Consider the following 12,783-nt stretch of genomic DNA (forward strand, 5'->3'; position numbering starts at 1 on the left):
TTGAAGGCATTAGAATAGGCAAAGAAGAAACAAAGCTATCACTCTTTGCAGATGACATGATGATATACTTAGAGAATCCTAGAGAATCAAGTAAAAAACTACTTGAAATAATAAACAAATTTAGCAAAGTTGCCGGCTATAAAATGAACCCACATAAATCATCGGCATTTCTATATATTACCAACAAAACTCAACAGCAAGAGATAGAAAGAGAAATCCCATTTAAACTTACTGTAGACATTATAAAATATTTAGGAGTCTACCTCCGAAACAAACCCAGGAACTCTATGAACACAATTACAAAACACTTTTCACACAAATAAAATCAGATCTAAATAATTGGAAAAACATCAGTTGCTCATGGGTAGGCCGAGCTAATATAATAAAAATGACAATCCTACCTAAGCTAATTTACTTATTCAGTGCCATACCAATCAAACTACCAAAAAATTATTTTATAGAGTTAGAAAAAATAATAACAAGATTCATTTGGAAAAACAAAAGGTCCAGAATATCAAAGGAACTAATGAAAAGAAATGCAGGGGAAGGTGGCCTAGCAATTCCAGATCTTAAATTGTATTATAAAGCAGCAATCATCAAAACTGCTTGGTACTGGCTAAGAAATAGGGAGGTGGATCAGTGGAATAGGTTAAATATGCAAGACACAGTAGTCAATGACTATAGTAATCTATTATTTGATAAACCCAAAGACCCCAGCTTCTGGGATAAGAACCCACTCTTTGAAAAAAACTGCTGGGAAAACTGGAAAAGAGTATGGCAGAAACTAGGCATAGACCCAAATCTCACACCATATACCAAAATAAAGTCAAAATGGGTTCATGACTTAGATATAAAGGCTGATACCATAAGTAAACTGGGAGAACAAGGAATAGTTTACCTATCAGATCTATGGAGAACAGAAGAATTCATGACCAAACAGGAGATAGAGAACATTATGAAAAGCAAAATGGATAATTTTGATTACATTAAATTGAAAAGTTTTTGCACAAACAAAGCCAATGCAACTAAGATTAGAAGGAAGGTAGAAAATTGGGAAAGAATTTTTACAACCAGTCTCTCTGATAAAGGCCTCATTTCTAAAATATATAGAGAATTAAGACAAATTTATAAGAACACAAGCCATTCCCCAATTGATAAATGGTCAAAGGATATGAACAGACAGTTCTCAGATGAAGAAATTAAAGCCATCTATAGTCATATGAAAAAATGCTCTAAATCATTATTGATTAGAGAAATGCAAATCAAAACAACTCTGAGGTACCACATCACACCTATCAGATTGGCCAACATGACAAAACAGGAAAATGATAAATGTTGGAGAAGATGTGGGAAAATTGGAACACTAATACATTGTTGGTGGAGTTGTGAAATGATCCAACCATTTTGGAGAACAATTTGGAACTATGCCCAAAGGGCTACAAAAATGTGCATACCCTTTGATCCAGCAATAGCACTTCTAGGGCTATATCCCAAAGAGATCAAACAAATGGGAAAAGGACCCACATGTACAAAAATATTCATAGCAGCTCTTTTTGTGGTGGCAAAGAATTGGAAATTGAGAGGATGCCCATCAATTGGGGAATGGCTGAGCAAGTTGTGGTATATGAATGTAATGGAATACTATTGTGCTATAAGAAATGATGAACAGGCTGACTTCAGAAAAACCTGGAAAGACTTATATGGTCTGATGCTGAGTGAAGTGAGCAGAACCAAGAGGACTTTGTACACAATAACAGCCACATGTATGCAATGACTAATATGTTAAACTGAACCCTTCTCAGCATTACAAGGATCTAAGACATCTCCAGAGGCCTCAGGATGGAAAATGCTGTCCACATCCAAAGAAAGAACTATGGAAGTGAATGCTATCACTTTTTTTACCTTCTGTTGAGTTTTGTTTCTCTTTCTGATGGTTCCTCCTATTGGTTTTAATTTTTACTTACAACTTCACTAATGTGAAAATATGTTTAATAGGAATGTAAATGTATAGCCTATATCAGATTGTGCACCGTCTTGGGAGGGTGGTGGGGAGAAGGGGGAGAAAAATTTCAACTCAAAATCATATGGAAGTGATTTTTGATAAATCAAAATAAATTAATAAAATTACAAAAAAAAGAAAAGAAAAGAAAATTGGCCCTGGGTCCCCATTCCACTTAGCCCCTGCCTGGATTCTCAGTAACAGATCAGTGGCCCACAATGGCACTGGTTTCTGGGAAGAATGAAAAGAACATTCCTGGACCCTGGCAGAAAGCAGAGAAGGAAAATATTGTTTAAATCAGACAGGAGAGGGAAAGTGGCTTGGGGAAAGTAAATGTGAGTGGACTTATCGGCTCACAATAAAAGGACTTCAGAAGGACTGCACCCCCTACAAGAGTAAGTGGAATAGTACCCACATTCGATGTAATAATGGGAGCTGGGTTCCATGCCAAGATACCCTGAATACTAATACCTATACTCAATGGTGTGAATATATGTTAGTAGGAGATGATCCCAAAGAGAGCTGTGAAGGAGACAGGGACATAGCTTGGTGTAAGAAAAACACAGACACACTACCAGATTAGGCCATTCAAACCAGGGAGCTTGTACTTAAGATTTAGTGGAGGAAGTATTCCAACAATGGTGTGAGGAGGCTTAAAATTGTAAGAAATAAGAGGGGGAAATGTGAGAGATGATCTCTCAGAAGTGAAGCCTCCTCAAAGGGTTAATAGTTGTTGTTAATACTTCTTGTATTATTGAAACACACTCCCTTCTGACCTTGTAAAATCATGCTTTCAAAACCCTCCCCTGCTCAGACCCTGTTTTTAAGCATGTAGCAGAAAGAATGGCCCTCCCCCCAACCTAAGCTGCTTGCCTTTGCAAAACTTCCTGTCTTTTCTTGTCTCTGGGCAAACTTGTGTAACTGCCTTTGTTCTCTGTTGCTGGGGAAGATTTCTGTGAATAGATTGTGCCCCCTGAAGCCCAGCCAATGGGATAAGGGGAAAGGGGTTAGGGAGGGGGAGATCATGTTAGGGTACACACCTTGCTTTCTGTAACCAACTCTTACTCCCTGGCAGTGCCATTAGTGCGTTTAGGGTATTCTTTCTCATGAGAAAGCAATAAACTCCTTTCTGCTTTCAAGGTATCTAAGTCTTTGTCCTGAATTTGGGTAATGGTCTCTGTCCCACATAGGACAATGACAAATGCTAGAGGGGATGTGGAAAAATAGGGATGCTAACGCACTCTTGGTGAAGTTGTGAACTTGTACAGCTGTTCTGGCTAACAATTTAGAACTTTTCCCAAAGGCTAATAAAACTGCATACCCTTTGATCTAGCAATACCACTACTAGGTTCATATCCAAAAGAGATCAAAGGAAACTGAAATGTATCCATATGTACAAAAATATTTGTTGCAATTCTTTTTGGAAATTGAGGGGATAGCCACTAGCTGAGGAACAGTTGAACAGGTTGTGGTATATGATTGAGACAGAATACTATTGTGCTATAAGAAATGACAAAGGGGATAGTTTCAGAAAAACCTGGGAATACTTCTATGAACTGGTGCAAGCTGAAGTAACATAGTAACATTAGTATTGTAAGGATGATCAGCTGTGAAAGACTTAGCTACTCTGATGAAGACAATGAACCAAGACAATTATAAAGGACCCATGATGAAAATGCTATCCACCTTCATAGGGAGGAATGATGAACTCTTACTGTACATTGAAGTATGCTTTTTATAAAATTCTTTATTGTCATGATTTTATTTTGTTTTTGTCTTCTTTTGCAACATAGCTATTATGGAAATATGTTCTTCATGACTTCACACATAAAATCATTATCATATTACTTGCCTTCTCAAGTAGGAAGAAGAGGTAAGAGGAGGCGGGAGAGAACTTGGAACTCAAAATTTCAAGAAATGGTTGTAAAAATTTTAAATGTAATTTAGGAAATATTTAGCAAATAAAAATATTTTTTTAAAAAGTACTTATTGCAATTCACCAGCCTTTGGGTAGGAGAAATTGGGCCCACTCATGACGCCAGAATATTTAGATGGTCTGCAGAGTGTCTTTTCTCCCTCTAACGTCTTTTGTAATTCTGGACATACCTCTACAAGCACTTATTACCAAAGAACTGATCAGTGTAATTTACCATGCCTGGCCCAGTGAATGGCCCTACAAATTGGTAGAATAATGCTTGTTCCAGATATGAATCTCAGTTCCTCCTCCACCACTTTACCTTGAAATGGCTTCATATATTTCATTTCATTTCTCTGGGCCTCAGTGTCTCCATCCGTAAGATAAAGGGATTACATTTGGTGACTTCTAAATTCCCTTCTAGCTGAAAAGTATAATCTTGATTGCAGACTCTCTATATTCTCTCTATGTACAAAGACTATAGAAAATCTTATGAATCAAATCTTTTGTTCTAATCTTATTTTGCATAGTTTCTCTTCTGACAAAATTTCTTTCATTCATTTTATGCTAACAGCTATAAAGGCCATCACTAATTTATCAACAATTTTTTTCTTCTTTAAATCCCCTTCTAAGAAAGTTCTAGCAAGGGGGCAACTAGGTGGCACAGCGGATAGAACAACTGCCCTGAAGTCAGGAGGACCCGAGGTCAGATGTGGCCTCAGACCAAACACTTGACGCTTACTAGCTGTGTGACCCTGGGTGAGTCACTTAACCCCAATTGCCTAAAAATAAAAATGAAATTAAAAAAAAAAAAGAAAAGCCTAGAGAAAAGAACTTGGAACTTAGCAGTTAGGGGATTTGGGTTTTATTTTAATTCTGAAACACAGTCTGTGATCACATAAGCTCTCTAAGGCTCAGTTTTCTCCCCTTTTAAAAGGATATAATAAAACTTGTTACCATTTAGCTTATAATTTCATTGTTAGAAAAGTGCTTTTTTATCTTAAATGTACTATATAAATATAAATTATTTTCATTATTAAATTAATTGCTTGGTACTCTGGATACATTTTCCCAAGGAGACAATATTATAAATAATTATTGAGTTTCCAAGGCTAGCCCTCAAAATCCTATATAACTTATGGTGCAGCTGAGTTCTGCTTTGTGGGCCCTGGAAACAGAGGTAGTAAGGCAGGAAACAAAGAAGCAGAGATGGACAAGGAGGAGTAACTAGAAAAAGGGTTAGTTTCCTCTCCCTTTCCTTGGCACAGAGAAAGATGAAGGAAAGATTTTTGAATTAAACATTTGTCTTTGCCATCAGGTGCAGAGCTGGAAGGAACCTTAGTTATTAGCTAATCCAAAAGTTCTTAACCTGGGATCTGTGAACTTAAAAAAAAAAATAATGTTGATAACTATTTCAATATAATAACTTCCTTTGTAATCCTATGTATTTTATTTTATACATTTAAAAACATTATTCTGCAGAGGAGTCCACAGACTTGAGCAGACTGCCAAATGGATTCAGTATTGAAAAAAGGCTAAGTAACCATGATCTAGTCCAATCCCTTTATGATAAAAGTGAGAAAAATGAATGAGATCTAGAGATTAAGTGACTTTCCCAAGGTCATACAGGTAGTAACACAGACAGAATTTGGCCCCAGCCCTTTTGATTCCATGTCCAGTGCTCAAATACCTGCAGCATAACATTATCTCACTTTCTTTACTTCATCTTGCCTGGCTCCTAGTGCTCTTCTCCTCAGGTACCCAGGTCCTTGATGTCATTCTGGAAGCTCCCTCATACTTCAGTTTTCCACCCTGGCCTGCCTTATTCTCAAAGCACTTCATATTCCAGTGTTACCTATTTCTTTCTTCTTAAGTCCCAATAACAGTTTCCATATTCTCTATGGATATGGATATGAATTATCTATGGCAGCTGATTTCAGGTTAGATATTAAGAATAAGCATCACATTTCCTCCCCTGGATATATTAAATTTGTGCTTGAATGAATAAATGAGGATGTTTATTAAGACAAATGAGACTGGTACAGAGTATCAAGCAGTATTAAAGAAAAGTGAAAAAATAAACAAAACTAGGTAGTGCAGAGGAAGATGTTTTGGGTTAGGAAGTCTCCATGTGTAATGGTAGTCTATATCTACTTGGGTATTTTCTCCAAGATAAGCTTCCCTGCCTTGCAGTCTACTTTTTTTTTCCTCCATTTTTAATTCATAGATTCTCTCAAAGTGTGCAAATTTGTCACTAGCTCATCTAATTTTTTTAGCAATCCCATAATTCTGGGAAATAAAAATATGTAGCTCTTTACTTTTTTCATACGATTTGAGAGCTCTTTATTTATCCGTATGTTTTTCCAGATTGAAATCTTGCCATTTTATTAATAGCCAGAATGGCATTACTCACTACTGTAACATAATTACAAATGGTTTAGCTATCTACTTTTCCCATCCATCTCTTAAGAAAAGAAATCCAAGACCAAAACTGTCATTCTCTTTTGCATGGAGAATTAAATACTAAAGCTTTTACTGGATTCTTTTATCAGCTCCATCTAGTAATAAATCCACAATAAGATTCTCTATTTCTCCAACCAGGCTCTAATGTTTTTAAAAATGGAATTTTTTCATACAGCTTAATCTTCATTTTATATACTTACTTGGATATTTTGACATCTCTTATCTTTTTTTCTCCAAGCATACAAATCTTTTAATCCACTTTCTATATTGACATTTCAAAGGTCCAGCAATTTAAGGACACATTTCTTAATCTCTTTGTGATCATGCCCTGACAAAATGGATGCATCTGTCCTGCCCTGCTTATATGAAAGAAAAAATATTGTACACTATTAGAAAGCATTAGGAAATTACCTTAGCAAAGAACTTATTTGATTAAATCGTCAAACAATATACTACAGTTATTTTCTACTTAAAGCTCACCTTTTTTTTTTAAATCAGTGAATAATAAAATTTTCCTTTTCAAAAATGGTTTTCTAGTAGGGAGCTTCTCTCTGGTATGTTCTATGTTCAGTCGTTTTTCGGTCGTGTCTGACTCTTCATGACTCCATTTGGGATTTTCTTGACAAAAACACTGGAGGGGTTTGCCATTTCCTTCTCCAGCCCATTTTCCAGATAAGGAAACTGAGGCAAACAAGGTTAAGTGACTTGCCAAGGTTACAGAGAAAGTAAGTGTCTGAGGCTTGATTTGAACTCAATAAGAATCTTCCTAACTCCAAGCTTGACACTATCTGTTGAGCCACATAGCTGTCCTCAGGTACACATACAAGACAAAAAAAAATTTTATACTCACTTTAAAATTGCATAAAAGTATTTACAGTCAAACTGAGAGAAAAAAAATCCTACCAAAACTCCTAAACTTACACTGAATTAACACTGATGAAATTCCTTAGCTTGGCAGGATTTAAGAACATTTTCTGTGACCCCCATACTGCCCTATGGTCTTTGGAACTCATATTAGATGCAAATACCCTATCCAAAGAATGACTTGTACATTCCTCTTTATTTTAGGATGCAGGTACAGTGACAGGTTAGTCACTCAAGTGTCTTCTTCATTCCCTTCCCTTTTATTCCATTCTAAAAGAAGACCATAAACAAGTTAGAGACATACTGCAAGTTCTTAACCCTACATCTAAGTTAAAAGAAGACATAACGGTATTTTTTTAAATGTTATACAGAGACAAACCAATTGTTTATTTTCTCTCATTATGTCACTAATGGGGACAGAGATATCATGAGGTGCATCAGCTGGCCATAAAGTCAAAACTGAGGTAGAGCTTATAGAGAAGCTCTGTCAGCTACAAGCTCAAAATGCCTTGGTCCAAGCAGCTTCTTTGAACACAGCTGCAAAATGCTCTTGGTTGGATCTGTCAAACCAAATCTGGTATCTGCTACAGGAGTCAATATGATTGCTTGAGTGCCTGGTGACAATGAATCAACATATAGATCTTTAGACCAGGATTAATATTTTTCCAGAAATTCTGAGAACACTAAATGTTGAGTCTCTTACTGCAGAAGCTGTATCATCTTTCTCAATTGACATATATGGAATGTCACTTGGTTCAGGATTGTGCAGTCTATGAGCTACATCCCAAGACGCTAGGTGGCAGCAATTGATGGCAGAGATGTTAGCCCCTTTCTTCCCCCAGATCAAGTTCTAAAAACAGATGATGCCAGAAAAGTAGTAGGTGAACTACTTGCTAAAAGAACACAGCTGATTTTATGAGCCATATGGAGCACTAAAAGCATCTGATGATGGAAATTGGAAAGATCTTCTGGCTTTATATAGTCCAGAATCTGGGGAGTGAAGAGGTTACTATCTCTTGAGAAGAAACTGGAGTCATATAACCTAACCTCCAAATATCTGACTGACAAAATGCAGGGAAGAGTCTTGTATTCACCATCTCCCTTCCTGCATTTGTCTCCTAGAGAAAAAATATCCCTGCCAAAATTAACATAACCTCAGAAGGAGTTCATGCCATTAATTCCAAAGGTAGCAGATCAGTTGCAGAGGGCTGATGGGATTGTAGTTTGTCATAAAATGATAGTAAGTTACTTGCCTGCACAAGCTGTATGTTTACAAATAATATTTGCCCAAATAGTAGGTTCTGATCTCACCAGTCTGGATGTAATAGCAAGAGCACTCTTTGAACACCCTGACTCTCCTTGGCACTCTTATCAGACAATGTATCCACAGGAATAGGCTAATGCAGTTCTAGATCTTCAAAAGACTGTTCAATATCCCTATTACAGCTATAGAAGTGATCTAGCCCTTGTTAGATAAACTAGGTTCATGAGTTTCCTGGGCATCTGCTTGTCTCTTCATTTAATTTTAAAAAGAGGCTTAAAGCATTTTCTACCAATGGGAAGTTTTGTGGCAAAAGGACTTAGTTAAACAAGCTGATCCAGAGTATTTCTAAGCTCTGAGTGGGAGCCAGAGTTGGCTCTAAAGGAGACTCAAAGCAAACCAACAGCTACCACACTTCCAATGTCACAGAAATGAGAGGCACCCATATTTCCTGCCAACACCAAGTATGTACAAAGCAAGTCTTTTTCTGCTAGGAAAAATAGTCACAAACTAGTTCAAGGGTGCTAGACAACAAATGTGTTTTTCCTTTGAGTTTTTGGTTTCTATTTAGACCATATTGTTCTGTAATGGGAACCACAGTAGGAGCTTTGTGTTCACAGGATTCAATATATTTTTGTGGAAATAATACATTCAAGTTCAGTCGTTTCAGTCATGTCTAACTCTTCGGGACTCCATCTGGGGTCCTAGCAAAGATACAGGAATGGTTTGTCATTTCCTTCTCCAGCTCATTTTACAGATGAGAAAACTGAGGTAGATAGCATTATGTGACTTACTCAGGGTCACACAGTTTTGTTTTGTTTTTTTCATAAAACCAGCTCTTAGCATGAACAGATTTCTTGCAAGTGGAATTATCTTTCAGGCATAGGAGCCATACGGTTTTATAAATATCATGGGTGCACATTGTGCTAGGGGAAGTATGAGTCACAAACTGGCTTGCTTTCTGGACCCAGAGCCATGGGTATCCATCTACTCATGTCACAGCTGTCTAATTCAGTACATTTGTTCATTTTGATTTGGTGGTTTAAATATCACCTCGAATTTTATCATTTTTCTTTAACATAATGTAACTCTTAAAGACATGTTAGTGTCTCTTAAGGAATTGCCATTTTATCTTCAATCTGTAACTGAAACTTCATTTTTTTCCCTCTCACTATGAATCTTCTCCATTGTAAACCCTACAAGGAATCCTAGACATGGTGTAATATTAAAAACAAACAACAGCAAAAACCCTCCCAAATCAGGTGATAATCAGACTTATGGAAGAATTGAGGATTTCAAAATCTGTATTTTTTCTCCATCTTTTCTTTTCCTTTCTCATCCTTCATACTACTCTGGGTCTATTCATTAGAATGCTTTAAATATAAAGAGGTAACAAGCTCTTGGGGGACAGGAAGGGATTTAGTTCCTTAAGCTTAAAGGTGACAAGATACCTTTTTAGAAACTATATTCCAAATAATTTTGTCTGAGTATGCAGGACAAGCTGGTGTCACCTAATAGTTCTGAGGAGACTGGGAAAAAATGTTATAGTTGAAGGAGAAGGAAGCCTCGAGAAGGAAATGACCACAAAATCAATGAGCTCCCCAAATCCTCCCACAGCCGTGTTCCTCATTCCCTTGGGGTCTATGGACATTTCTCCTCATGTCCTGATGATGCCAATTATTTGGGTACCAATGTGGCAATAATGTTGTAAGCAATAAAGTTTTTCCTTGTACCTGAAAATGCCAGAATCGTGATTCACTGTCATTGTACCTTTTCAGACCTTTTATATCATACCCCTTAGGCAACAGGAGAAGTTGCTGCAGAATTCTGAAGAACTTTTTCAACCATGTGGCTCCTCTGGCTGAAAGATAATTCTACTTGCAAGAAATCTGTTCATACTAAGAGCTGGTTTTATTTAAAAAAAAAAAACAACAAACAATAAAATAGATAAACCTTTGGTTAATTTGATTTAAAAAAAGAAAACCAAATTATCAGTATCAAAAATGAAAAGGGTGAATTCACCATCAATGAAGTAGAAATTAAAACAATAATTAGGAGCTATTTTTTTGTTAACTGTATACCAATTAATTTCACAATCTTAGTGAAATGTATTTATATTTACAAAAATATAAATTGCCCAGATTAACAGAAGAGAAAATAAAATACTTAACCCCAATTTAGAAAAAAAAAAATTGAACAAGGCATCAATGAATTCCCTAGGAAAAAATATCCAGGGCCAGATAGATTTAGAAGTGAATTCTATCAAACATTACAAAACTACTAATTCCAATACTATTATATAAACTGTTTGGGAAAACAGTTTATCAAGGACAGTTTTCCTTAATAATTTCTTGAAAGATGATGTCTAGGCTCTTTTTTTGATCATGATTTACAGGTAGTCCAAGAATATTTTTAAATTAGCTCTCCTGGATTGATTTTTCAGGTCAGTTGATTTTCCAATGAGATATTTCACATTTTTATTTTTTCATTCTTTCAGTTTCATTTTATTGTTTATTTCTCACAATGTCATTAGCTTCCATTTGTTCCACTATAACTTTTAAGGAATTATCTTCTTCAGGGAGCTTTTGGACCTTTTCCATTTGGTCAAATTCTGCTTTTTAAGGCATTCTTCTCTTTATTGGCTTTTTGGACCCCTTTTACCATTTGGCCTAGCCTGTTTTTTAAGTTGTTATTTTCTTCAGTATTTTTTGTGTCTCCTTCATCAATCTCTTGACTCTTTTTCCACTATTTTCTTGCATCACTCTCATTTCTCCTCCCAATTTTTCTTCTACCTCTCTTACTTGATTTTTGAAATCCTTTTTGAGCTCTTCCATGGCCTGAGAGCAATTCATATTTTTCTTTGGGTCTTTGGATGTAGGAGCTTTGACTTTGTTGTCTTATTCTGAGTGTGTGTTTTGATCTTCCTTGTAAGCATAATAATTTTCTATAGTCAGGTTTTTTTTTGCTCTTTGTTCATTTTCCCAGCCTATTTACTTGATTTTTAACTCTTTGTTAGCCTATAACTCTGTTTCCAGGATGAAGGGTACACTTTCCCAAGCTTTAAGGGTTTTGTGTAGCTGTTTTCAGGGATACTCCTGTAGGTTTCAGTTCTTCCAAAGTGTTATTTTCTAATGAAAGGTGTTTACAATGCTCATTGCCTGTGCTCTTGTCTGTGAGCAACCACAAGCACTTTTCTGCCCTGGAATTGTGAGAAGCACTCCGACCTCCATCCACTGTGGCCACAAGCTCTGCTGTGCTAGTGCTCCTCCTCACTCTCGGACTGTGACTCAGATCAAAGTATGGTCAAAGCAAGAGAGTTCTGCCTCACTGCTAGCAAAAAGACCTGTGTAATTTCCTTCTGACTGGCTGTTTGACACCCTCCCACCCCCCTTACCCTCTGTGGATTGAGAGCTCCAGAAGCACTTGCTGCTGCTGCTAATTCAATCCCTGCCTTTACCTTGCCGTCTTGGCTCTGCCTTGAAATTGAGGACTGTTGAGAAGAACTAGGAAAACAAGAAGTAAAGGGTAAAGTGGACTGTGAGGTTTTTTTTAATGGGACAGGCAGCTTGAGTAGGCACTATACTTCTCCCTCACTCCTACTTCTCTTTGTATTTTTCTTTTAATTTATTCCGTTAAAGACTACATTTGTCAGATTTAATATCATCTCTCAATCGCCTGTGGCCAATCTTGTTACTATGATGTTAGATGTTCTTCTGTTTATAAAATGAGGCTTCAATGGGTTCACAAAGGACAGAGTGACCTTTTCAATTGCAAGGCTAGAAGCTCAACATCCAGAGCTCACTATTAGAGAGTTTTGCTATCTACCTGTGAGTATAAATACAAATCACTTCACAGTTTCCCCTGTAAGTGCAGAATAACTATCAATTCAGTCCCTGACTATGAGTCTGACTCATAATCATAAGGCATGATTACATAATACTAATACCTTGAGACTTTGATACCATGTGAAATTATTACTAGAAAGCCAGTATCATTAGATTTTGTCAAGCCCTACTAAAGTAAACTAAGTCTTATCACTAACAGTTTTGAGAAGCCTTACCAATGGAACCACTGAAAGGAGCAATAATTTGAATCCTGACAAATGGATCTACTGCAAGAAACACATATGCAAATCTACCCTCAAAATAAAGCCAAGTACTGACAACGAAGTTAAAACAAAAATCTTTGATATGGTGTTGCATGGCTATGATTCTCTCAGTCAAAGCAGGAAACAAGCTGGAAAGTTTGTGGACAGTGGTCTAGGATTAGGTCATTGGCCAC

Source organism: Phascolarctos cinereus, unplaced genomic scaffold, assembly GCF_003287225.1.
Source record: "Phascolarctos cinereus isolate Bilbo 61053 unplaced genomic scaffold, phaCin_HiC Scaffold_4;HRSCAF=312, whole genome shotgun sequence".
NCBI classification, from domain to species: domain Eukaryota; kingdom Metazoa; phylum Chordata; class Mammalia; order Diprotodontia; family Phascolarctidae; genus Phascolarctos; species Phascolarctos cinereus.